The sequence below is a fragment of the Zea mays genome, chromosome 2 (genome assembly GCF_902167145.1).
Source record: "Zea mays cultivar B73 chromosome 2, Zm-B73-REFERENCE-NAM-5.0, whole genome shotgun sequence".
In the NCBI taxonomy this organism is placed as follows: domain Eukaryota; kingdom Viridiplantae; phylum Streptophyta; class Magnoliopsida; order Poales; family Poaceae; genus Zea; species Zea mays.
In genome coordinates, this window is record NC_050097.1 from 182,365,688 (window position 1) to 182,393,562 (window position 27,875).

General features: G+C 51.4%; 1 long non-coding RNA gene across 1 annotated transcript; it reads right to left on the bottom strand.

The window, feature by feature from the left end:
• Nucleotides 1–1,316: 1,316 nt before the first annotated feature.
• On the bottom strand, nt 1,317–27,875 carry LOC103647383 (uncharacterized). The gene is made up of 2 exons (XR_562806.2): nt 27,780–27,875; nt 1,317–1,383 (listed from the first exon to the last, which is right to left on the bottom strand). It is a non-coding gene; the product is annotated as an uncharacterized lncRNA (long non-coding RNA).

Consider the following 27,875-nt stretch of genomic DNA (forward strand, 5'->3'; position numbering starts at 1 on the left):
CGAAACATGCATATGAACCATCAGCTTGCTTCAGCATGACGGGGCCTTTACAAACAGTAATTCAGTAGATCAGTAGTTGTCAGTGCTGATAAATAGGGATGACATTACCAACCAAATGACTTCGCATAATTATTTAGTTTGATCTTCTATTCCATGCTCAGCACTATAATCTTTTCAAGTGAAGAAATCCAAATAAACCTCTCCAGTATTTACATTACTATTGGCAGAATACAAGTCCACTATAATTCAATATGTATGGATCAACTGTGATTGTCTACACGGTTGAGAAGGGAAAGTAGTCACAGATGGTATAAGTAATAAACACAAACATGTGTCTAGACGGGATAAAAATAAGACAAATGAATACCTTGTAATAGTCATGTCGTCTGATATAAAATACTGGGATGAACTAAGAAAGAAACCGGTAGTGCAAACCTTTTGGGGAAACCCCATAAGCCCCCGGTAGAATTGTATCATGAATTGCATAAGCCACTGCCTCATAAATAAGCAATGGTTTGGGATATATGAGACATACCGAAATGTATCTAGTTCAAGATTGAATAGAAGAATTGGAACAAATGTGGCAAAATTTTCCTAAAATTAGCAAAAGCACGAACACAGAATCAACTGACTGTGCATATGACACATACAAGCACATCACCAACAAATGAAGCATATTGTAGACATACCACATACTTCTCTATAGAAGCAAGGTGACACATGCTTTTGTTGATGAAGATATATACTGATGGTGGTTCATCAGATTCCTGTCTATCTGTATCCACACCAGGCAGCCGGTTATGAAGAACTTATTCATGGGTATTTATACAATAATTAACTCATAATAATAGCATAAGAACTTACTGATATTCACCATCTGATGATGGAAGGAGAACTTATGATTGATTTTATACACATTAATCGGTCATTCATTTCCATTTTTTGGGCTGTGATAATTCATCAACACAAAAAGCATGCTATTTAATAAAAACCATAAAGAATCAACCTGGATCCTCAACTCGTGGCCTTGGCATAAAGTGTTTGCCATTCAGTTAGCACCTCTGAGAAGATGGCTTCCATGCAAAAGAGTGTCATGAAATATTTAATAGAATAATATCATCAATAATGTCATTTTAGAGTAGAGATGCATGTTTATTGCTTTCAACGGTGCATTTGGATCAAGATATGTTACCTTCATTGTCATCTGAGAAGTCAAAACCCAAGATGCTTTGACAGCTTACCTCGGGAGAAGAATACATTCCACAGCTAAGGGCAAACATCAAAAGTGGCTCAGCTGTCGCAATGCAGAATTTTTCTGCTCCTGAGATACCTTAATCTTCTGGAGGGCAAGAAGCAGAGCCTTGAACCAATGTTGTATGCAGCCTAGACAGAAAACAAGTAATGCGATATGATTTTTTGGAAAGAAAAGTGTGTTACACAGCAAGCAAAAGAGAGAGAAAAATTAAAAAATTGAACCGCTGGCATGCTATTTACTACCAGCAAACATAGGAACGAATCTAATGTGCAAGAGTTCTTTCAGCAAATCTTTTGCATCAGTGAAAACAATTTTATGTCACTTCATGGATCACCATAAGCTAGGTAATCCTGTAAATGGATGAAGAAATGTTCAACATGTGCTCTCCTATACATCAGGGAAAAAAGAGAAATATTTCCAGACATTCAGCTACCCTAATAAGAACTAAAGTTTTCAAAACCACGTATGTGCATCATCAGCGTGTTGTATAAGTTGATCCAAAATTCAACCTTGCATCATCATTTAGTATAACTGAAAATCTGGAAAACATCAAACAATGAAGAATCTCAGACTAAGTGTCTATATATTTCACCATTCAGATTCCTCAAGTGTTTCCTTTTACCAAAAAGAAAAATTGTTTAGATGGATCATCACTATCCGGGACGGAGAAATGTTGCTGAAGATGAATTGACGTTTGAAAACCTCTCAAAATCCGTAGCTTGATGAATGAAAAATCTAACCTCTCCAAAATAACAGTGCATCAACCAAGTCTACTAAGTCCAAAAGCAAGTGCATAGCACCACAAGTTCTTTTTACAATGGGTCATTGTCAACAGCACACTCAATGCAGTAGATCAAAAGAAAGGAACACCACGCAAAGGATGCAGTTCAAAATAGATCACCTAGCAAGATATCTAGTTAGACTCACGGCAAGCAAGCATACTAAACAAACAGGTGCTACTGAAGATATGCCAACTACACCTATTTAGGATATTTTTTATTATGAGAAATGATGTTTTCTTTTTAAATGTTTCGCATGTCTGTGGCGTGGAGTTACCATTTATTGAAATAAATACAGTATCTGGTGCATTTGGTAATGTGCACCGTCGCACTGGCACTTCCTCTGCCCGTGCTCCCTCCTCCATCTAGAAGGCATAAATAACCCAACACATCGCTCAAGAAACACCACAAAGACATGATTTTTTCTTCAGCGAAAATCAGAAATAGAAAACGGTAAATCAAATCCCTAAGATCTTCAACAGGCCATGTACGATTGGATTCTGCAAGGAAGAGGAGGAAGCGACTGTGATATTTTGGAGGGGAGGAAGGTGAGAGACGAGGAAGGTGAGGTGGTCGACGACGGCAACACTGCTCTCGACAAGGGCCGCGGAGGCGAAGGAGAGGACGACGACGATCTCCTTCTCGGCGACGCGGTGGTTCACACGTCGAGCAGATCTGCACGAGACGAGCACAGCGAGAAGAACCGCACAACGCAAGTGAGAGCAGAAAAAGCTAGCAGCGGTGAGGGGGAAGGTCAGACGGTCGCTTAGCAGGAGGAACTTAACCATCAGAACACAACCATCAGGTCGATTTGGTGATGGAAGTTAATTTTATCCTTCTGAAAAATATTGATTGAGTTTATTGCAAATGGTATCTGGGTCAGACTTCTGATCATTTTGGTATGCAGGAAGTACAAAACAAAAAAGTCATCTAGCCAACCAACACAAGTTTTCAATGCTGAAAAACCTTGAGGTTTCGTAAAATTCAAGCGAGAGGGGATCTCTTATATAGATGAAAATGAGCGTGTTAAAAAGTGGGATGAAGCTACAAATGAATTGGTTTCTAGGCCACTACTATCGGTGTTTCGGACCCGGGGGGTCCGTAAGCCAACCAGTAAATTTGTCGTTGCGTGCCCCTGCCTAGATGGGTTGGCGCAAGATGGAACACAAGGGGAAAACGCGACTTGTATTATCTCGCACCGGGGGTGTGCTCGTAGTAGGGGTTACAAGCGTCGCGAGAGAGAGAGAGTGAGTGAGAGAGAGTGAGCCTGTTCGTTTGCTCGTTCTCCCCACGCGACCCCCCCCCCCCCCCCCCCGCAGGAAGGCCCTGGACCTCCCTTTTATAAATGCAAGGAGAGGGTCCAGATGTACAATGGGGGTGTAGCAAGGCGCTAACGTGTCTGGCAGAGAAGTGCCTGGGCCCTGTGTACATGCCAATGTGGCTGCCAGAGAGATGCTTGAGCCCTGTGTACGCGATAATGTGGCCGTCGGAGAAGTGCCCGAGCCCCGTAGAGGCACAGCTGGCGGTGCGGCTGGGATTCTGCTGACGTCTCCTTGCTTCCGTAGGGGGCTGAGAACCACCGACGTCATGGACACACGCGAGGAACCATCATTACCTGTTACTGGGGCGAGCTAGATGGGACGCCGGTCTTGTTCCCTCGTAGCCTGAGCTAGCTAGGGGTAGGGTAATGATGTATCCCCTGTGGCGCGGTCGGTCCGAGCCCAAGGTCGGGCGAGGCGGAGACTTCTCCTGAGGCCGAGGCCGGGGTCGGGCGAGGACACGATTCCTCTCGAGGCCGAGGCTGAGGCCGAGCCTTGGGGTCGGGCGTGGCGGAGACCTCCTCCCGAGGCTGAGGCCTAAGGTCGGGCGAGGCGGAGCTTCCTGTTGCGCCCGAGGCTGAACTCAACTGTTGTTAGTCTTACTCCAGTGGGTGGCACAGCAGTCGGAGCAGGGTGAGCGGCGCTGTTTTCCTGTCAGGTCGGTCAGTGAAAGGGCGAAGTGACTGCGGTCACTTCAACCTTGCCGACTGAGACGCGCGTGTCAGGATAAGGTGTCAGACGGTCTTTGCATTGAATGCGCCTGCGATACGGTCGGTTGGTAAGGCGACTTGGCCAAGGTTGCTTCTTGACGAAGCCTGCCTGAGCTGGGCTTTAGGTGAGCCGAGGGTGCGCCCACCGCCTGAGGAGGCCCTCGGGCGAGGCGTGAATTCGTCCGGGACTACTGTTCCCGCTCGAGGCCGGGCTCGGGCGAGGCGAGATTGCGTCCCTTGGTAGACGAGGTCTTGACCTGAACCGTGCCCATCAGTCTTTGCAGTTTGTGCTGAGGATGTTTACCAGCCGTGTTTAGGAGTATTGGGGGTACCCCTAATTACGGTACCCGACAGTAGCCCCCGAGCCTCGAAGGGAGTGTTGGTACTCGCTTGGAGGCTTTGCCGCATTTTTTTGAGGGGACCGGCCTTTCTCGGTTATACTTTGTTCCGGTGGGTGCGTGCGAGCGCACCCGCCGGGTGTAGCCCCCGAGGCCTCGGAGGAGTGGTTTGACTCCTCTGAGGTCTTAATGCTTTTTGTGATGCCTCGGTCGACTTTGTTGTTCCCTCATGCGGCCTGGTCGTAGCCCGGGTGCATGGTCAGGTTCCGAGTTTTTAGGCTGGTTTGTTGATGCTGTCAACGGTTTGGCCGTAGCCGGGTTGCGAGAGCAGCCCCCGAGCCTCTGCACGGAGCGAGAGGACGATCAAGGACTGTCTCGACTTTTTTATACGCCCTTCGTCGCCTTTCCTCAAGGAGGAAGGGGGGAAAGCGCCATGTTGCCCTCGGAGGGCACCGAACATGGTGTCTCCAGTGAGTTGCTAACTGGTGATCCGAGTGGACGCCCATGCCCCGTTTGATAAGGGTCGGCTAGTGGCCTAGAGGCGCGCTCCAAAAGTACCTGCAGGTGATTTGCCGGACCTGGACCCATTCGATAGGGTCCAAGGGCTCGATGCCTCCCTCTGGTGGGATTCCGTTACAAAATCGCTCCTGCTGGTCTCAGAAATGTCCTAGGGTACCTCGGGAGCGTAGCCCGAGCCTCGGCCATGTAACGGACGTACCCAAAGTCATCCCTCACTTTGCATGCTTTGGGGCGGCTGTCGAACCCTTCCGAGGGGCCAGCCTTCGAACCCCTGATCAGTAAAGGGTGCGGAGCTCGAGTGCTCTGGGGCAGCTGTCGAACCCTTCCGAGTGGCCAGCCTTCGAACCCCTGATCAGTAATGGGCTCGGGGCCCAACTGCTCTGGGGTGGCTGTCGAACCCTTCCGAGGGGCCATCCTTCGAACCCCTGATCAGTAGGAGGGCTCGGGGGCCCGTTTCCTTCGCTGAGAAGGATCCTTTTTGAAATATCCTCTTTCCCGGTCCCTATAGCAAGAGAGAAAAATACGAAGAGGAAAAGGATATGAATTTAAATAGTGCGGTGCACCTTTTTTGACGCGGTCATCACGACGGAGGTGAAATGACGCCCGCTTCGCCTGCCAAAGGTGTCGCTTGCCCTGCCGAGGAGTTAATGCGACGGGACGGGCGATTCGCGAGGCAGCCGTTGCGCGTGCGCGAGTCGTTCGAGGAACAGGCGTTTCACCTTCGAGTTTGAATTTCACGGCGAGTTCGGGCGAAGTTTTGAATGGATCTCGCCTGGGCCTTTATATACCCGGAAGAAGGGCTGGTGGTGGTTCTTTACTCTGCCATTTGCGCTTGCCTTCTGCTTTGGTTTTCGCAACCTAAGAGAATAGCCAGAGAAAAGAAAACTGTGCACCTTATCCCCTCCGCCTCCACCCCCTTCGTTCAGCGATGGCTGACAAGGTGACCGTCGTTCCGCCGCGCGACCCGTGGCCTTTCTCCGCCGTCGCTGTGGAGGATCTGGAGGCCCTTGTTGCCGATGGTTTGCTCCGTCCCCTCTCCGGTGAGCCGCAGCCGGAGTGGATGACCCCCGCGAGTGAGGCCGACCCGACTCCACCGCCGGGGTATGTGGTTAGTTTCATCCCCTTCCACGAGCGGGGGTTTGGAGTGCCAGCGAGCCGTTTCATGCGGGCGCTCCTGCACTACTACGGGGTGGAGCTGCACAACTTCAACCCCAACTCCATTGTGCAAGCGGCCATCTTCGCGGCGGTTTACGAGGGTTTTTTGGGGATTGACCCTCACAGGGATCTATGGACTCATCTCTTCTCCGCGGAGCTCTTTGCCTCGACGATGGAGGCGAAGAAGGTTTGTATGGCGATGCGGGCCGGTGGCTGCACCTTTCAGCTGAGGCCAGGGCGCATGCAGCAGTACATCCCCGCCACCCTTATGTCTTCGAACAAGGGGTGGCAGCGCCGGTGGTTTTATCTCTGGAACGATGACGGGAGGCTTCCGTCGTTTTCTCAACGAGTGGTGACCGCCGCCGACAGTAACTGGCGCTGGGGGGCCACGCACGAGAAACAGGAGATGCTCCAGCCTCTTCTGGATACCTTGCAGAAGTTAAGAGATGAGGGGCTCACCGCTGCGGGGGTTGTTGCCGCCATCCATCGCCGGAGGGTGCTCCCTTTGGCAGAGCGGCGGTTGTAGCTCTCGGAGATGAAGCCGGGGGTTGATTTGAAGGTGAAAGTCGCCTAGAGGGGGGTGAATAGGGCGAATCTGAAATTTATAAACTTAAGCACAACTACAAGCCGGGTTAGCGTTAGAAATATGAACGAGTCCGAGAGAGAGGGTGAAAAACAAATTGCAAGCAAATAAAGAGTGAGACACGATGATTTGTTTTATCGAGGTTCGGTTCTTGCAAACCTACTCCCCGTTGAGGTGGTCACAAAGACCGGGTCTCTTTCAACCCTTTCCCTCTCTCAAACGGTCACATAGACCGAGTGAGCTTCTCTTCTCAATCAAACGGGACACAAAGTCCCCGCAAGGACCACCACACAATTGGTGTATCTTGCCTCGGTTACAATTGAGTTGATCACAAGAAAGAATGAGAAAAAAAGCAATCCAAGCACAAGAGCTCAAATGAACACAAGTCACTCTCTCACTAGTCACTAATTGATTGGGAATGATCTATGGACTTGGGAGAGGATTTGATCTCTTTGGTGTGTCTTGTATTGAATGTTATAGCTCTTGTAAGGTGTGGGAAGTCAGAAAACTTGGATGTAATGAATGGTGGGTGGTTGGGGGTATTTATAGCCCCAACCACCAAACTAGCCGTTTGGTGAAGGCTGCTGTCGCATGGCGCACCAGACAGTCCGGTGCGCCACCGGACACTGTCCGGTGCGCCTGCCACGTCACCAAACCGTTAGATTCCGACCATTGAAGCTTCTGTCTTCTGGGCCACCGGACAGTCCGGTGGTGCACCGGACAGCCACTGTTCAGTGTCTGGTGCGCCATCTGGCTCTGCTCTGACTCTGGCGCGCACTGTAGCGCATTTAATGCCTTCTTCAGACGACCGTTGGCGCGAAGTAGCCGTTGCTCCACTGGCACACCGGATAGTCCGGTGAATTATAGCGGAGCGGCCTCCAGAATTCCCGAAGGTGAGCAGTTCGGAGTAGGAGTCCCTGGTGCACCGGACACTGTCCAGTGGCGCACCGGACACAGTCCGGTGGCACACCGGACAGTCCGGTGCGCCAGACCAGGGCACACTTCGGCTGACTTTGCTCTCTATTTTTGAATCCTTTCTCGGTCTTTTTTTTGGTTTGTTGTGAACCTTTGGCACCTGTAGAACTTATGATCTAGAGCAAACTAGTTAGTCCAATTATTTGTGTTGGGCAATTCAACTACCAAAATCAATTAGGAAAAAGGTGTAAGCCTATTTCCCTTTCAATCTCCCCCTTTTTGGTGATTGATGCCAACACAAACCAAAGCAAATATAGAAGTGCATAATTGAACTAAGTTTGCATAATGTAAGTGCAAAGGTTACTTAGAATTGAACCAATAAATTCTCATAAGATATGCATGGATTGTTTCTTTATTTTTAACATTTTGGACCACGCTTGCACCACATGTTTTGTTTTTGCAATTCTTTTGTAAATTCTTTTCAAAGTCCTTTTGCAAATAGTCAAAGGTAAATGAATAAGATTTTGAGAAGCATTTTCAAGATTTGAAATTTTCTCCCCCTGTTTCAAATGCTTTTTCCTTTGACTAAACAAAACTCCCCCTCAATCAAATCCTCATCTTAGTGTTCAAGAGGGTTTTAGATATTAGTTTTGAAGAGGTTGAACCAATTTGAAATTATATCAACAATAAGATACAGATTGAAAAATCATCAATTGAAAAATCTTTTCTTAACTCAAAATTTTGAAAATTGGTGGTGGTGCGGTCCTTTTGCTTTGGGCTAATACTTTCTCCCCCTTTGGCATGAATCGCCAAAAATGGATACTTGAGTGAAATATAAGCCCTTACTTTCTCTCCCTATGATAAATAACATAAGAGTGAAGATTATACCAAAGTTGGAGAGTTGCTCGGAGCGACGGCGAAGCATGAGTAATTTGATGGAGTGGAGTGGAAGCCTTTGTCTTCGCCGAAGACTCCAATTCCCTTTCAATCTATGACTTGGTTTGAAATACACTTGAAAACACATTAGTCATAGCATATAAAAGAGATATGATCAAAGGTATATTAATGATCTATGTGTGCAAAAGCATCAAAAGAAATTTCGAGAATCAAGAATATTTAGCTCATGCCTAAGTTTGTTAAATGTTTGTTCATCTAGTGGCTTGGTAAAGATATCGGCTAATTGTTCTTTGGTGTCAATATATGCAATCTCGATATCCCCCTTTTGTTGGTGATCCCTTAGAAAATGATATCGAATGGCTATGTGTTTAGTGAGGCTATGCTCAACGGGATTATCCGCCATGCGGATTGCACTCTCATTATCACATAGAAGAGGAACTTTGGTTAATTTGTAACCATAGTCCCTAAGGGTTTGCCTCATCCAAAGCAATTGCGTGCAACAATGGCCTGCGACAATGTACTCGGCTTCGGTGGTAGAAAGAGCTATGGAATTTTGCTTCTTTGAAGCCCAAGACACCAGAGACCTTCCCAAGAACTGGCAAGTCCCCGATGTGCTCTTTCTATTAATTTGACACCCTGCCCAATCGGCATCCGAATAACCAATTAAATCGAATGTGGATCCCCTAGGATACCAAAGCCCAAACTTAGGAGTATAAACTAAATATCTCAAGATTCGTTTTACGGCCTTAAGGTGAGCTTCCTTAGGATCGGCTTGGAATCTTGCACACATGCATACATAAAGCATTATATCCGGTCGAGATGCACATAAGTAAAGTAAAGAACCTATCATCGACCGGTATACCTTTTGATCTATGGATTTACCTCCCGTGTTGAGGTCGAGAAGCCCATTGGTTCCCATGGGTGTCTTGATGGGCTTGGCATCCTTCATCCCAAACTTGTTTAGAATGTCTTGAATATACTTCGTTTGGCTAATGAAGGTGCCCTCTTGGAGTTGCTTCACTTGAAATCCCAAGAAGTACTTCAACTCCCCCATCATAGACATCTCGAATTTTTGTGTCATGATCCTACTAAATTCCTCACATGTAGATTCGTTAATAGACCCAAATATAATATCATCAACATAAATTTGGCATACAAACAAATCATTGTCAAGAGTTTTAGTAAATAAAGTAGGATCAGCCTTTTCGACTTTGAAGCCATTAGTGATAAGGAAATCTCTTAGGCATTCATACCATGCTCTTGGGTCTTGCTTGAGCCCATAAAGCGCCTTTGAGAGTTTATATACGTGATTAGGATACTCACTATCTTCAAAGCCGGGAGGTTGCTCAACATAGACTTCCTCCTTGATTGGTCCATTGAGGAAGGCACTTTTCACGTCCATTTGGTAAAGCTTAAATCCATGGTAAGTAGCATAGGCAAGTAAAATTTGAATTGATTCTAGCCTAGCTACGGGTGCATAGGTTTCACTGAAATCCAAACCTTCGACTTGTGAATACCCCTTGGCCACAAGTCTGGCTTTGTTCCTTGTCACCACACCATGCTTGTCTTGCTTGTTGCAGAAGACCCACTTGGTTCCTACAACATTTTGATTAGGACGTGGAACTAAATGCCATACCTCATTCCTAGTGAAGTTGTTGAGCTCCTCTTGCATCGCCACCACCCAATCCGAATCTTGAAGTGCTTCCTCTATCCTGTGTGGCTTAATAGAGGAAACAAAAGAGTAATGTTCACAAAAATGAGCAACACGAGATCGAGTAGTTACCCCCTTTTGAATATCGCCGAGGATGGTGTTCACGAGGTGATCTCGTTGAATTGCTTGGTGGACTCTTGGGTGTGGCAGTCTTGGAACTTGTTCATCTTCCTTATGGGCATCTCCCCCTTGATCGTTGCTCTCCTCTTGAGGTGGCTCATCTTCTTGATCTTTGCTTTCATCATCTTGAGCCTCATCCTTATCTTGAGTTGGCGGAGATGCTTGCATGGAGGAAGATGGTTGATCTTGTGCTTGTGGAGGCTCTTTGGATTCCTTAGGACACACATCCCCTATGGACATGTTCCTTAATGCGACGCACGGAGCCTCTTCATCATCTAGCTCATCAAGAACAACTTGCTCTACTTGAGAGCCGTTAGTCTCATAAACACAATGTCACAAGAAACTTCAACTAGTCCAGAGGACTTGTTAAAGACTCTATATGCCCTTGTGTTTGAATCATATCCTAGTAAAAAGCCTTCTACAGCCTTAGGAGCAAATTTGGATTTTCTACCTCTTTTAACAAGAATAAAGCATTTGCTACCAAAGACTCTAAAATATGAAACATTGGGCTTTTTACCGGTTAGGAGTTCATACGATGTCTTCTTGAGGATTTGGTGTAGATACAATCGGTTGATGGCGTAGTACGCGGTGTTAACCGCCTCCCCCCAAAACCGATCCGAAGTCTTGTACTCATCAAGCATGGTCCTTGCCATGTCCAATAGAGTTCTATTCTTCCTCTCCACTACACCATTTTGTTGTGGCGTGTAGGGAGAAGAGAACTCATGCTTGATGCCCTCCTCCTCAAGGAAGCCTTCGATTTGTGAGTTCTTGAACTCCGTTCCGTTGTCGCTTCTTATTTTCTTGATCCTTAAGTCGAACTCGTTTTGAGCCCGTCTCAAGAATCCCTTTAAGGTCTCTTGGGTATGAGATTTTTCCTGCAAAAAAACACCCAAGTGAAGTGAGAATAGTCATCCACAATAACTAGACAGTACTTACTCTCGCCGATGCTTATGTAAGCTATCGGGCCGAATAGGTCCATGTGTAGGAGCTCAAGTGGCCTGTAAGTCGTCATGATGTTCTTGTGTGGATGATGAACACCAACTTGCTTCCCTGCCTGACATGCGCTACAAACTATGTCTTTCTCAAAATGAACATTTGTAGTCCAAAAATGTGTTCTCCCTTTAGAAGCTTGTGAAGATTCTTCATTCCAACATGTGCTAGTCGGCGATGCCAGAGCTAGCCCATGTTAGTCTTAGCAATTAAGCAAGTGTCGAGTTTAGCTCTATCAAAATCTACTAGGTATAGCTGACCCTCTAACACTCCCTTAAATGCTATTGAATCATCACTTCTTCTAAAGACAGTAACACCTATATCCGTAAAAAGACAGTTGTAGCCCATTTTACACAATTGCGAAACTAAAAGCAAGTTATAATCTAAAGAATCTATAAGAAAAACATTTGAAATGGAATGGTCAGGTGATATAGCAATTTTACCCAATCCTTTGACCAAACCTTGATTCCCATCCCCGAATGTGATAGCTCGTTGAGAATCTTGGTTTTTCTCGTAGGAGGAGAACATCTTCTTCTCCCCTGTCATATGGTTTGTGCACCTGCTATCTATGATCCGACTTGAGCCCCCGGATGCATAAACCTACAAAACAAATTTAGTTCTTGATTTTAGGTACCCAAACGGTTTTGGGTCCTTTGACATTAGATACAAGAACTTTGGGTACCCAAACACAAGTTTTTGACCCCTTGTGTTTGCCCCCAACATATTTGGCAACTACCTTGCCGGATTTGTTAGTCAAAACATAAGATGCATCAAAAGTATTAAATGAAATATTAGAATCATTTGATGCAAAAGGAGTTTTCTTCTTAGGCAATTTAGCACGGGTTGATTGCCTAGAACTAGATGTCTCATCCTTATACATAAAAGCATGATTAGGGCCAGAGTGAGACTTCCTAGAGTGAATTCTCCTAATTTTGTGCTCGGGATAACCGGCAGGGTACAAAATGTAACCCTCGTTATCCTGAGGCATGGGAGCCTTGCCCTTAACAAAGTTAGACAATCTTTTAGGAGGGGCATTAAGTTTGACATTGTCTCCCTTTTGGAAGCCGATGCCATCCTTGATGCCAGGGCGTCTCCCACTATAGAGCATGCTTGTAGCAAATTTAAATTTTTCATTTTCTAAGTCATGCTCATTAATTTTGGCATTAAGTTGAGCTATGTGATCATTTTGTTTCTTAATTAAGGCTAGGTGATCATGAATAGCATCAACATTAATGTCTCTACATCTAGTGCAAATAGAAACATGCTCAACTGTAGATGTAGAAGGTTTGCAAGATTTTAGTTCAACAATCTTAGCATGTAAAATGTCATTTTCACTTCTAAGATTGGAAATGGTAACATTGCAAACATCTAAGTCCTTAGCCTTAGCAATTAATTTTTCGTTTTCAATCCTAAGGCTAGCAAGAGAGACATTCAATTCTTCAATCTTAGCAAGTAAACTAACATTATCATCTCTAAGATTGGGAATTGAAACATCACAAACATTTGAATCAACCTTAGCAATTATTTTAGCATTTTTATTTCTAAGGTTGGCAATAATATCATGGCAAGTGCTTAGCTCACTAGATAGTTTTTCACATTTCTCTACTTCTAGAGCGTAAGCATTTTTAACCTTAACATGCTTCTTGTTTTCTTTAATTAGGAAGTCCTCTTGAGAGTCCAAGAGTTCATCCTTCTCATGAATAGCACTAATTAGTTCATTTAATTTTTCCTTTTGTTGCATGTTTAGGTTGGCAAAAAGGGTGCGCAAATTATCCTCCTCATCACTAGAATTATCTCCATCACTAGAGGATGCATATTTAGTGGAGGATCTTGATTTTACCTTCTTCCTTTTGTCGTCCTTTGCCATGAGGCACTTGTGGCCGACATTGGGGAAGAGGAGTCCTTTGGTGACGGAGATGTTGGTGGCGTCCTCGTCGGAGGAGGAGTCGGAGGAGCTCTCGTTGGAGTTCCACTCGCGGCACACATGGGCATCGCCGCTCTTCTTCTTGAAGTATCTCTTCTTTTCTCTCCTCTTTCCCTTCTTGTCGTTGCCCCTGTCACTGTCACTTGATATTGGACATTTTGCAATAAAGTGACCGGGCTTACCACACTTGTAGCACACTTTCTTGGAGCGGGACTTGTAGTCCTTCCCTCTCCTTTGCTTGAGGATTTGGCGGAAGCTCTTGATGATGAGCGTCATTTCCTCATTGTCGAGCTTGGAGGCGTCGATGGGGAGTCTACTTGATCTAGACTCTTCCTTCTTCTCCTCCGTCGCCTTGAATGCGACCGGTTGTGCTTCGGTCGTGGAGGGGCCATCTTGCTCGATGATTATCTTTGAGCCTTTGATCATCAATTCAAAGCTCACAAATTTTCCTATTACTTCCTCGGGAGACATTAGTGTGTATCTAGGATCACCACGTATTAATTGTACTTGCGTAGGGTTAAGAAAAACGAGTGATCTAAGAATAACCTTGACAATTTCATGGTCATCCCATTTTTTGCTCCCGAGGTTGCGCACTTGGTTCACCAAGGTCTTGAGCCGGTTGTACATCTCTTGTGGCTCCTCCCCTTGGCGAAGCCGGAAGCGACCGAGCTCCCCCTCGATCGTCTCCCGCTTGGTGATCTTGGTCACCTCGTCTCCTTCGTGTGCGGTCTTGAGTACGTCCCAAATCTCCTTGGCACTCTTCAATCCTTGCACCTTGTTATACTCCTCTCGACTTAGAGAGGTGAGGAGTATAGTGGTGGCTTTGGAGTTGAAGTGCACGATTTGGGCCACCTCGTCCTCATCATAGTCTTCATCCCCTACGGATGGTACCTGTACACCAAACTCAACAACATCCCATATACTTTTGTGGAGTGAGGTTAGGTGATATCTCATCATATCACTCCACCTAGAATAATCTTCACCGTCAAATGTCGGTGGTTTGCCTAATGGGACAAAAAGTAATGGAGTATGCTTAGGAATGCGAGGATAGCGTAGGGGAATCTTACTATACTTCTTGCGCTCTTGGCGCTTAGAAGTGACGGATGCGGCGTCGGATCCGGATGTAGAGGGCGAGGAAGAATCGGTCTCGTAGTAGACCACTTTCTTCATTTTCTTCTTCTTCTCGCCACTCTTGTGCGATCGAATGCGTGAAGGGGATCCATCCTTCTTCTTGTTGGCGGACTCCCTTGATGGGGCCTTCCCGTGGCTTGTAGCAGATTTCTCACTGCTAATCACCATCTTCTTCGCGTGATCTCCCGACATCACTTTGAGCGGTTAAGCTCTAATGAAGCACCAGGCTCCGATACCAATTGAAAGTCGCCTAGAGGGGGGTGAATAGGGCGAATCTGAAATTTAAAAACTTAAGCATAGCTACAAGCCGGGTTAGCGTTAGAAATATGAACGAGTCCGAGAGAGAGGGTGAAAAACAAATCACAAGCAAATAAAGAGTGAGACACGATGATTTGTTTTACCGAGGTTCGGTTCTTGCAAACCTACTCCCTTTGAGGTGGTCACAAAGACCGGGTCTCTTTCAACCCTTTCCCTCTCTCAAACGGTCACTTAGACCGAGTGAGGTTCTCTTCTCAATCAAATGGGACACAAAGTCCCCGCAAGGACCACCACACAATTGGTGTCTCTTGCCTCGGTTACAATTGAGTTGATCACAAGAAAGAATGAGAAAAAAATCAATCCAAGCGCAAGAGCTCAAATGTACACAAGTCACTCTCTCACTAGTCACTAATTGATTGGGAATGATCTATGGACTTGGGAGAGGATTTGATCTCTTTGGCATGTCTTGTATTGAATGCTATAGCTCTTGTAAGGTGTGGGAAGTCAGAAAACTTGGATGCAATGAATGGTGGGTGGTTGGGGGTATTTATAGCCCTAACCACCAAACTAGCCGTTTGGTGAAGGCTGCTGTCGCATGGCGCACCGGACAGTCCGGTGCGCCACCGGACACTGTCCAGTGCGCCTACCACGTCACCAAACCGTTGGATTCCGACCGTTGGAGCTTCTGTCTTCTGGGCCACCGGACAGGCACTGTTCAGTGTCCGGTGCGCCATCTGGCTCTGCTCTGACTTTGGCGCGCATTGTAGCGCATTTAATGCCTTCTGTAGACGACCGTTGGCGCGAAGTAGCCGTTGCTCCGCTGGTACACCGGACAGTCCGGTGCGCCACCGGACACTGTTCGGTGCCACACCGGACAGTCCGGTGAATTATAGCGGAGCGGCCTCCAGAATTCCCGAATGTGAGCAGTTCGGAGTAGGAGTCCCTGGTGCACAGTCCGGTGCGCCAGACTAGGGCACACTTTGGCTGACTTTGCTCTCTATTTTTGAATCCTTTCTCGGTCTTTTTATTGGTTTGTTGTGAACCTTTGGCACCTGTAGAACTTATGATCTAGAGCAAACTAGTTAGTTCAATTACTTGTGTTGGGCAATTCAACCACCAAAATCAATTAGGAAAAAGGTGTAAGCCTATTTCCCTTTAAGAAGGGCTCGCATATGTCCTCGTCTTCCCTCTCCGCCGACGATCTCCGCAGGCGGGTAGCGGGTATGGTAGGGAGGCTAGATGTCGGCGCCCTTACCCAGCCCGTGATGCGTCCCGAGCGTGGGTACGTGTCCCTGGTGAGTGTCTGTTCCTTCTCCACTTTTGCGCCAAGTTGCCTTTGATTCTTACCGTTGGGATCTCCGTTCATCCCCAGGGGTTGAGGGGTTTTAAACTCTCCCTGCCACCGGTCCCGGAGGACGTGGTGGGCCGAGCCGCGCGGAGGATCGCCGCGGAGAAGAAAAAGGGGAAGAAGGACGCGGAAAAGGCCCGGGCCCGCGAGCGGACGCGGGCTCGGGAAGCCTTGGAGAAGCGTCGTCGGAGACAGGAGAGGGACGAGCTCCCGAGGGAGCCATCGCCGGAGACGCCTGACGACGACGATGACGACGATGATGACGAGGACGACGACATGGCGGCCCGTCTTAGCCTTAGCCCGGATCTGAGGCTGGGCCAGGGGTCGCCGAGCCAGCCTCCAAGTGGGCTGGCGCCATCAGTATCTGGGGCCGGGACATCAAGGTCCCGGTCCGAGGAGCGGAGGCAAGCCGAGGGGGTACTTGACCCCTTGGCCGAGGTAATTGAGGTGACTCCGGGGAGTCAGGCCGATCTGCTTGTTCCCCAAGAGCAAGCGCCCGTGCCGGCTGCACAGGGGGTTGATCCTCCGGTCATCGTGACGACGCCTGGGCAGGTTGCCCCTTCGGCGCCTCGGGCGCCCGAGGTGGAGGCGGCGCCGGAGTCGGCAGCAGGGCAACCATTGGCAGCGCCTGCGGGGACCGAGGCCCGAGGGGCCTCCCCGCAAGCACGATTGGCCTTGGTCCGGAGCGGGTAAGTATCTGAGGATACCTCTGTTTTGGTTTTTTCTCCGTGTGTCTTGATCTTGCCCTCTCTCTTTTCCTTTCGGCAAGCGGAGGCAGGGCTTGGCCAGTCTGGCCCCCAGGAAGGCCCTCAAGACGGAACCGGCTTCTGCAGCTGGTGCCACGGCGCGCCATGCCGGTTGGCTGGCCTCCGCGCAAGGTGCCCTCGAGCGAGGAGCCTAGGCGGTGCGACTTGCCATGGGGCAAGCCTCCCAAGCTGACCCCTCCGTCAGGGCGGCCATCGTGCCGGGGGAGACTGCTGATGCGGCCGCGGCTCCAAGCCCGCCTGACCTGTTGCCGGCGTCGACATCGACCCTCGCCGGGGCCATCGCTGATTCGCCCGCGGAGCCGCCCATCACTTCCGATGTCGGGATGGTTGAGGTGCCACCGCTCGTGGTCGTCCCCGTCCTCCCCGTTCTCGGCCACGAGGAGAGGGCGGCCGCCGTTGCCGTGGTTGGTGATCGGAGGCCAGCCACCTTAGCCGAGGGGAGGCCCAGCACGTCGACGGCGATGGTGTCCGACGTGTCGACTGCAGGGGGACCCGACGCCTTAGTGGAGGGGGGCGCAGAACTGCGGCCTGTCTTGGGGAGCAGTGGTCTTATCCCCGCGCAGCGCAACCCAAATGAGTGGCGCGAGCAGCCGTTCCGGTTCTGGAGCCACGGCGCCTCGGAGCTCCTCCTTTTCCTCAACGATGAGCGGGAGGAGCAGTCTCAGAATGAGCTCCGTGAGCATGCCGAGGCGGCGATGAGGTCGCTTCGGTTGACCATGGAGGTCCTTTCCAGGGACGTTCCCAAGGTCTGCCAGGTAAGGATTTAGGCGTACACCTTACGTGACCAGGGCATTCTTTGTAATATCCTGTTTTCCTTCCTCAGGAACTTGCGGATATGAGCACCGCCAAGTCGCTGTTCATCCGCCGTGAGAGCGGCGTCTGGGGTTCGCTGCGGTCCCAGAAGGCTGCGCTTGCCGAGGCTAATGAACACCTTGCCCAACGGAGCACCGAGGTGGTAGACCTTCGGCTGCTCTGTGATGAGCTGAAGTCGGAGGTAGCGGCGGCATGGGCAGAGGCGGCGTTGGCACGGACGGATATGCAGCAGCGGCAGCTGGAGCTTGGCCAGGTCATCGGCGAGCGGGACCAATCTCGGAGCCAAGCTGCCGAGGCCGTGGGCCGGGCTGAGGCCCTTAGGGGTTAGCTGGCTGAGGCTACGGAGCAGCTAGCCGAGGCGTCCGCTCGGGCCAGGACCCTTGCTGAGGATCTGGTCGTGGCCGTCGGGTCTGCCCAGTCCGCCCAAGTCGTGGCCTCGCAGGAGCGTGCCCGGGCCGAAGGTATGTTTCGACCGCTTTGTGACCTCAATTCAGCTTCATTCTTCAACTTGTGTCTAAAGAATTTTGTTCGGCTATCTGCAGAGTTCGAGACGGCTCTTCACGAGTCCGTCAAGGCTCTTTCCCAGGCGGCTGAGCAGAAAGAGGTCGACCGCGTGGCTATGTCCGAGGTCATCTCGGCCTTTTGCCAGGCCTTTGACCTCGACGACGTCCCCTCGGGTAGCTCCCCCCAGAGTCACCTGCGGGCCTTGGGTGGCCATGTGCGCAACAGACTCCGTGGGGCGCTGCACCACGGCGTTAGGCGGGCCTTCGCCGTGCTCGCTTCCCATTACGACGTGGATCTGGAGCGGGTCAGCGAGGGGTACTGCCTACCCGACGAAGATGTGGCTGCCTTAGCCGAGGTCCAGAGGCTTGACATGGCCATTGCGGGCCCAAGCGCGGTGCTGGCGTCCTCCTTCGAGGTGGAGATCCTTCCGCTCGTGTCGCCGTCTAAGGCCGGGCCAGATTCCACCGAGGGTGGAAACGATGCCGAGGGTGCCGCTGCTCCCCTGTCGACGTCTGATCCCTGCAGGAACAGTTTGTCTGCAGTATACATGTGTTTTTCGCGGCCGCTGAGGCCTAAACACTTTTATCGTCGTGTTATAAAGTTGTGTTTCCTTTCCTCTCGTTTCGAGTATCAGGACTTGTTCGTCGGTAGCAGAATCGCTTATCCGAGCGAGAGTTACTTTTCGCGGAAGGTGATGAGTGAGGTATCCGTATCCCGGAGGCGTAGGAGTCCCTCAGCTCGGTCGGCCTTGCCGCTTACGTGCACTCTTACTCGTTTGCAGGATTCTGTTATCGATATAGTCGAGAAGGCACAAAAGTTGCTTTGGTAGAAAATCTTTCTTGGTAGAAAATTTTTGATGCAGAGGGGGTTCCCCCCTTCTAGCCCCGAGGGAGGGTCGGGCTTTGCCGAGGCAAGGCTGATCCTTCCTTGACGGTTAGACTTTATTTATGCATGTAAAGAAAACGAGGTATATGAACGACTTGAAACATCTTAAGGGTAGAAGCGACGTAGCTGTTGGATGTTACAAGCGTGATTGTTGGCCAGCTTGTATGTCCCGGGCTTCAAAATCTTGGCGATGATGAGCGGCCCTTCCTAGGGAGGAGTAAGCTTGTGGCGCCCTCGGGCTTCTTGTCATAGCCGAAGTACCAGGTCTCCCACCTGGAAGCCTCGGGGCTGAACCCTTCGGGCGTGGTAGCGTCGCAGGGACTGCTGATACCGTGACAAGTGTAGCAAGGCCATGTCCCGAGCCTCTTCCAGCTGGTCCAATGAATCTTCTCGGCTGGTCTGGTTCCTTCGGTCATCGTACGCCTTTGTCCTCGGGGAACCGTATTCTAAGTCTGTGGGTAAGATAGCCTCGGCCCCATAGACTAGAAAGAACGGCAAGAAACCCGTGGCTCGGCTCGGCGTCGTCCTCAGACTCTAGACCACCGAGGGTAGCTCTTTCATCCACCACTTGCCAAACTTGTTGAGGTCGTTGTAGATCCTCGGTTTAAGTCCCTGCAAAATCATACCGTTGGCACGCTCCACCTGCCCATTCGTCATGGGGTGAGCTACGGCAGCCCAGTCCACACGGATGTGGTGGTCCTCGCAGAAGTCCAGGAACTTCTTCCCAGTGAACTGCGTGCCATTATCGGTGATGATGGAGTTCGGGACCCCAAAGCGATGGATGATGTTTGTGAAGAACGCCACCGCCTGCTCGGACCTGATGCTGGTTAGGGGTCAAACCTCGATCCACTTGGAGAATTTGTCGATGGCGACCAGCAGGTGCGAGAAGCCCCCGGGTGCCTTCTGCAAGGGACCGACGAGGTCCAGACCCCACACGACAAATGGTCAGGTGATGGGTATTGTCTGCAGGGCCTGAGCGGGCAGGTGCGTCTGTCTTGCGTAGAATTGACACCCTTGGCAGGAGCGTACAATACTAGTGGCGTCGGCCACCGCGGTCGGCCAGTAGAAACCTTGTCAGAAAGCGTTTCCGACGAGGGCTCGAGGTGCTGCATGGTGACCGCAAGCCCCCGAGTGTATCTCTTGCAACAGCTCCTATCCTTCGGTGACGGAAATGCATCGTTAGAGAATGCCTGAGGGGCTGCGGTGGTAGAGCTCCTTTTCATCACCCAGTAAGACGAACGACTTGGCGCGCCGCGCCAGTTGCCGAGCTTCGGCCTTGTTGAGGGGCAGCTCTCCTCGGAGGAGATATTCCAGGTACGGGGTCTGCCAGTTCGGGTTTGGCGTGACCCCATTCCGCTCTCCCTCGACGCGCAGGGCCTCATCCTCGGCGGCCGAGGGTACCTCGGGCTGGGCCGAGGCCTCCTCGAGCTCGGGCGTGTCATCGATCTTGACGAAGGGTTGATGTATGTCTCTGGAGAAGACGTTCGGGGGAACCGTCGTTCGCCCCGAGGCTATTTTTGCCAGCTCATCCGCAGTCTCGTTGTATCGTCGAATGATATGGTTGAGCTCCAGCCCGTAGAACTTGTCTTCCAGGCGCCGAACTTCGTCGCAGTAGGCCTCCATCTTCTGGTTGCGGCAGTGGGAGTTCTTCATGACTTGGTCAATGACAAGCTGCGAGTCGCCACGAGTGTCGAGGCGTCGAACCCCTAGCTCGACGGTGATGCGCAGCCCGTTAACCAAAGCCTCGTACTCGGCCACGTTGTTTGATGCCGGAAAATGGAGGCGCAACACGTAGCGCACATGTTTCCCGAGGGGTGAGATGAAGAGCAGGCCCGCACCTGCTCCTGTTTTCATCAGCGACCCATCGAAGTACATGGTCCAAAGTTCAGGTTGGATTGGGGCTGTCAGCAATTGGGTGTCGACCCATTCAGCCACGAAGTCCGCCAAGACTTGGGATTTTATGGCCTTCCGAGGAGCGAACGAGATTGTCTCGCCCATGAGTTCCACTGCCCACTTTGCTATCCTACCTGAGGCCTCTCGACACTGGATGATCTCCCCCAGGGGGAAGGATGACACCACAGTCACCGGATGAGACTCGAAGTAGTGTCGCAATTTTCGCCGCGTCAGAATTACTGCGTACAGTAGCTTCTGGATTTGTGGGTAGCGGATCTTGGTCTCGGATAGCACCTCACTGATGAAGTAGACCGGCCTCTGGACGAGCAGTGCATGCCCTTCTTCTCGTCTCTCGACTACGATCGCGGCGCTGACCACCTGAGTGGTTGCGGCTACGTAGATCAAGAGGGCTTCTCCCGCAGCGGGGGGCACCAAGATGGGCGCATTTGTAAGGAGTGCCTTTAAGTTTCCGAGGGCTTCCTCGGCCTCAGGGGTCCAAGTGAAGCGCCCAGCCTTCCTTAAGAGGCGGTACAAGGGTTATCCTTTCTCGCCGAGGCGCGAGATGAAGCGGCTCAGAGTCGCAAGGCATCTCATGAACCTCTATACTCCTTTCAAATCTTTGATAGGCCCCATGTTGGTGATGGCCACGATTTTCTCCGGGATGGCCTCGATGCCCCGCTCGGAGACGATGAACCCCAGGAGCATGCCTCGGGGGACTCCGAAGACACACTTCTCGGGATTGAGCTTCACGCCCTTCGCTCCCAGACACTTGAATGTCGTTTCAAGGCCGGAGAGGAGGTCGGAGGCTTTCCTTGTCTTGACAACGATGTCATCGACGTAAGCCTCGACCGTTCGGCCGATGTGCTCCCCGAACACTTGGTTCATGCACATTTGGTATGTCGCACCTGCATTCCTCAAGCCAAATGGCATAGTAGTATAACAGTACATGCCAAAAGGTGTGATGAAATAAGTCGCGAGTTGGTCGGACTCTTTCATCTTGATTTGGTGATAACCTGAATAGGCGTCGAGGAATGACAGGGTTTCGCACCCATCAGTGGAGTCCACAATTTGATCGATGCGAGGCAGAGGGTAGGGAACCTTCAGACATGCTTTGTTTAGACCAGTGTAGTCTACGCACATCCTCCATTTCCCACCTTTCTTTTTCACAAGCACAGGGTTAGCTAACCATTCGGGATGGAATACCTCTTTGATGAACCCTGCGGCCATCAGCTTGTGGATCTCCTCGCCTATGGCTCTGCGCTTTTCTTTGTCAAAACGGTGCAGATGCTGCTTCATGGGTCGGGCACCGGCTCGGATGTCCAATGAGTGCTCGGCAACATCCCTCGGTATGCCGGGCATGTCCGAGGGACTCCACGCAAAAACTTCAGCGTTTGCGCGGAGAAAGTCAACGAGCACTGCTTCCTATTTGGGGTCGAGCTCGAAGCCGATCCGGACTTGCTTACAGGCGTCGTTGCTGGGGTCGAGGGCGATGGACTTAACCGCCTCAACCGGTTCGAAGTTGCCGGCGTGGCGCTCCGCATCAGGCACCTCCTTGGAGAGGCACCCTAGGTCGGCGATGAGGGCCTCGGACTTGGCAAGGGCCTCAGTGTACTCCACGCACTCCACGTCGCATTCGTACGCGTGTCGGTACGTGGATCCGACGGTGATGACCCCGTTGGGGCCCGACATCTTGAGCTTGAGGTATGTGTAGTTGGGGACGACCATGAACTTGGCGTAGCACGGTCTCCCCAGCACCGCGTGGTAGGTCCCTCGGAACCCGACCACCTCGAACGTGAGGGTTTCCCTGTGGAAGTTGGAGGGAGTTCCGAAGCAGACGGGCAAATCGAGTTGTCCAAGGGGCAGGACACGCTTTCTGGGGATGATCCCATGAAAAGGCGCCGCACCGGCCCGGATCGTGGATAGATCGATCTCCAAGAGCCCAAGGGTCTCGGCGTAGATGATGTTGAGGCTGCTGCCTCCGTCCATGAGGACCTTGGTGAGCCTGGCGTTGCCGATGACGGGGTCGACAACGAGCGGGTCCCTTCCTGGGCTCGGCACGCAGTTGGGGTGGTCGCCTTGGTCGAAGGTGATGGGCTTGTCGGACCAGTCTAGGTGGACTGGCACCACCACCTTCACCGAGCAGACCTCTCGGCGCTCCTGCTTGCGGTGCCGAGCCGAGGCGTTCGCCACTTGCCCACCATAGATCATGAAGCAGCCGTGGACCTCCGAGAACTCCTCTTCCTTGTCGACCTCCTTCTTGTGGTTGTCTTGGCCTTTGCCACCTTCAGCCGGGGGCCCGGCCTTATGGAAGTAGCGCCGGAGCATGACGCATTCCTCAAGGGTGTGCTTGACGGGACCCTGGTGGTAGGGGCACGACTCCTTGAGCATCTTGTCAAACAGGTTGGCCCCTCCGGGAGGCTTCCGAGGGTTCCTGTGCTCGACAGCAGCAACAAGGTCTGTGTCAGCGGCGTCGCGTTTCGCTTGTGACTTAGTCTTGGACTTCTTCCTCGTGCCACGATGGGCGGACGCCTCGGGGACGTCTTCCTGCTGTCGTCCCTGAGGCTGCTTGTCCTTCCGGAAGATGGCTTCGACCGCCTCCTGACCAGAGGCGAACTTGGTGGCGATGTCCATCAATTCGCTCGCCTTGGTGGGAGTCTTGCGCCCCAGTTTGCTCACCAGGTCGCGGCAAGTGGTGCCGGCGAGGAACGTCCCGATGGCATCCGAGTCGGTGATGTTGGGCAGCTCGGTGCACTGCTTCGAAAACCGTTGGATGTACTCTCGCAGGAATTCCCCTGGCTGCTGGCGGCAGCTTCGGAGATCCCATGAGTTCCCAGGGCGCACGTACGTGCCCTAGAAATTTCCAGCGAAGGCCTTGACCAGATCCTCCCAGTTAAAGATCTGCGCGGGAGGCAGATGCTCCAGCCAGGCCCGGGCGACGTCGGAGAGGAACAGAGGGAGGTTGCGAATGATGAGGTTGTCGTCGTCCGTTCCTCCCAACTGGCAGGCCAGCCGGTAGTCCGCAAGCCACAACTCCGGCCTTGTTTCCCCCCAAGTACTTGGTGATAGTAGTCGAGGCCCGGAACCGAGCCGGGAACGGCGCCCGTCGTATGGCCAGACTGAAGGCTCACGAACCTGGTGGTTCGGGCGAGGGACTCCAATCCTCCTCACTGTCGCAGCGTCCTCCGCGCCAGGGGTGGTAGCCTCGGCGCACCTTCTCGTCGAGGCGGGCTCGATGGTCGAGGCGGGCTCGACGGTCGCGGCAGTGGTGCTCGTTGCCGAGGCGATCCGGGGCTGCAGGCGTCTCGTCCCGCGTGCGCTCGGTGTGGACCGAAGCCTCCCGCATGAGTCGGGAAGTCGTTGCGCGATGCTCCGGGTGGCACCCCTGCCTTCGGGAGGCAGAGCTTTCGGCCCATCGGACCGCGACATCCTCTAGGAGATTCTTGAGTTCTCTCTGGATACGCCGCCCCTCGGTGGTGGATGGCTCCGGCATTGCTCGGAATAGCATCGCTGCTGCAGCTAGATTCTGGCCGACCCCAATGGAGGCCGGGGGCAGCCTTGCCATGGCATCGTCAACGATACGGCATTGGACATCCCAGGCCCGATGATGTGCTTCTCCGAAGAGTGCTCGGCCTGCCCACTCCTGCTCGATGTTTTGCCGGAGCTGCACAAGTTGCCTGCTTCCTCGTCGAGCTTGGCCTGCATCTCGCGAATTTGCTCAAGCTGTGTGTCCTAACCCCCCGCAGGGACTGGGAATACATCTAGCTCCCGCGAGATGTCAACGCGAGAAGCAGGCCCAGGGGGATCGCCATCCTCCGGCATACCGAGGTGGTTGCCTTCGTTGCGATCCCCCAGATCGACGTGGAAACATTCGCGACTTGTGCCACAACCTTCGTCGTCAAGGTTGTGGCCATCGTCAGAGCAACCGGAGAGGCAGTAGTCACATGCAGTCATGAAGTCTCGCATGGCACTAGGATCACGGAGCCCGGAGAAATCCCAACCGGAGTCGGGGTCGTCTTCTTCCTCGGAACCCGGGGGCCCATAGGTTGAGACGGCCGTCAGTCGGTCCCAAGATGACCACATATGGTACCCCAGAAGGTTAGGGTATGCCTTTACGAAAGCGCTTACGGAAGCAGGGTCGCTTGGTGGATCGAAGCTGAATCTAAAAGGCACAGGGTGGAAAACGGACGGTACCTCTTAGTCGATGGACAGTGGGGAAGTCACGTCGAGGACGGACTGCACCGTTATCTTAGGTACGAGGCTAACGCCCAGCAAGTCCTTCGCGAGAGTGCTGGCGTCATCAGTCCGCTTGGGGTTGGCACGTTGCGGGGAAATGACATCCGTCGTTGTCTTAGGTGCGAGGACAACGCCTGACATGTCCCCCGCTGGGGTGCCGGTGTCGTCGACTCGCTCTGGACCGACAACCGACGAGGTGCCGCCTCCTGCGTGGCCACAGTTGCACCGTCTCCTCCTCCTGCGGTGACGAGGGTGGCGGGGCAAACCCGGGTGCTGCTCTTCTGCCACGGGGGGAAGACGTCATCGAGTTCGCCGCCGCCGGGCGAGCTGACTGCCGTCGCTGTTGCTGTCGCGCTGCTGGGGGAGGAGTACCATGTCGTAGCTACCATCGAGGGACATGAACTCGAGACTCCCGAAGCGGAGCAGCGTCCTCGGCTGAAGAGGTTGCTGAAGACTACCCATCTGGAACTCAACGGGAAGGTGTTCGTTAACACGCAGCAGGCCCCTACCTGGCGCGCCAACTGTCGGCGTTTCGGACCCGGGGGGTCCGTAGGCCAACCAGTAAATTTGTCGTTGTGTGCCCCTGCGCAGATGGGTTGGCCCAAGATGGAACACAAGGGGAAAACGCGGCTTGTATTATCTCGCACCGGGGGTGTGCTCGTAGTAGGGGTTACAAGCGTCGCGAGAGAGAGAGAGAGAGAGCGAGTGAGCCTGTTCGTTTGCTCGTTCTCCCCGCGCGACCCCCCCCCCCCCCCCGCAGGAAGGCCCTTGGACCTCCCTTTTATAGATGCAAGGAGAGGGTCCAGATGTACAATGTGGGTGTAGCTAGGCGCTAATGTGTCTAGCAGAGAGGTGCCTGGGCCCTGTGTACATGCCAACGTGGCTGCCGGAGAGATGCTTGAGCCCTGTGTACGCGATAATGTGGTCGTCGGAGAAGTGCCCGAGCCCCATAGAGGCACAGCTGGCGGTGCGGCTGGGATTCTGCTGACATCTCCTTGCTTCCGTAGGGGGCTGAGAACCACCGATGTCATGGACGCACGCGGGTAACCATCATTACCTGTTACCGGGGCGAGCCAGATGGGACGCCGGTCTTGTTCCCTCGTAGCCTAAGCTAGCTAGGGGTAGGGTAATGATGTATCCCCTATGGCGCGGTCGGTCTGAGCCCAAGGTTGGGCGAGGCGGAGACTTCTCCTGAGGCCGAGGCCGGGGTCGGGCGAGGACGTGATTCCTCTCGAGGCTGAGGCTGAGGGCGAGCCCTAAGGTCGGGCGAGGCGGAGACCTCCTCCTGAGGCCGAGGCCTAAGGTCGGGCGAGGCGGAGCTTCCTGTTGCACCTGAGGCTGAACTCGGCTGTTGTTAGTCTTACTCTGGTGGGTGGCACAGCAGTCGGAGCGGGGCGAGCGACGCTATTTTCCTGTCAGGTCAGTCACTGAAAGGGCGAAGTGACTGCGGTCACTTCGACCTTGCCGACTGAGACGCGCGTGTCAGGATAAGGTGTCAGGCGGTCTTCGCATTGAATGCGCCTGCGATACGGTCGGTTGGTAAGACGACTTGGCCAAGGTTGCTTCTCGACGAAGCCTACCCGAGCTGGGCTTCGGGCGAGCCGAGGGTGCGCCCACCGTCTGAGGAGGCCCTCGGGCGAGGCGTGAATTCGTCCGGGACTACTGTTCCCGCCCGAGGCCGGGCTCGGGCGAGGCGAGATTGTGTCCCTTGGTAGACGAGGTCTTGACCTGAACCGTGCCCATCAGTCTTTGCAGTTTGTGCTGAGGGTGTTTACCAGCCGTGTTTAGGAGTATTGGGGGTACCCCTAATTACGGTACCCGACAACTACTAAACACATAATCTGCTAGGTACATGGAATGTGGCACACCTTTCTGTCATCAGGTGATACTTAAAATTTTAAGTTATATGCCTTTTGATGAAATGCTCCGCATTTATAATATAATTTAAGAAATTTGCTACTCTTAAAATATAATGCAAAAAATGAAGATATTACTAAAACCAACAACCCAAGTGTGTTGTCTAGGGTAGAAGTCATTTTTGTCAGAGACATATTTTCCCATCATTAGACATATTTTTTAAAGTTATTATCTATGCTCACATAAAAAGAACCAATAATATTGTTTTGGTAGATACTCGATGATCGCTATTTGTTAGCATCAAGACAAATGTGTTACTATCCTACTCTATTTATACGTACAAAAATGTTCAAAAGACTGGTTGAGTCTGCAGTGGTTGGTATGACTATACAACACAGGTAATGGCCTGAAGACTACCAGATTGTGCAATGGCTGAAATATCTAAACATTTGAACAAGACTCTTAAATGTCTGAGCTAGTTCATATTCGAAAAATTCTATATACATACAACAAAGCCCTTTTTGATATACATCAAAATCAATTCAGAGTTGATCTAAATCTAACCATCTAGCAGTCCAGTCAAGCCAAAAATAACAACAGCTCGAGGAGCTTAGATGTATAGTATCGTAAACTTTGACATAGCCTTTAATTCTTTGTGTTAAGGTGACACTTTGTGATGTTAGATGAAGTTATCTACAGACGCACATGTAGTTTTTTTTAGAAGAGAGTATTCCTTTCCTAGTTCCGTTTTATAAATTCTAGAGCCTCTAATTTGGAATGTAGAAGTTCAACCGTAGTAGATGTATGTATGTTTGTTGAACAAAACAATTGGCGATTGCAATCTGCTAATTGTTTATCAGTAAGGAAGTACATACCTGGGCTCATCAGGAGTGTCTTTACATTCAAGTTGACTTACAAACAGTTTCTTCATAGCCTTTTTATCGGCGATGATCGAGCTCTAACAGATCGAA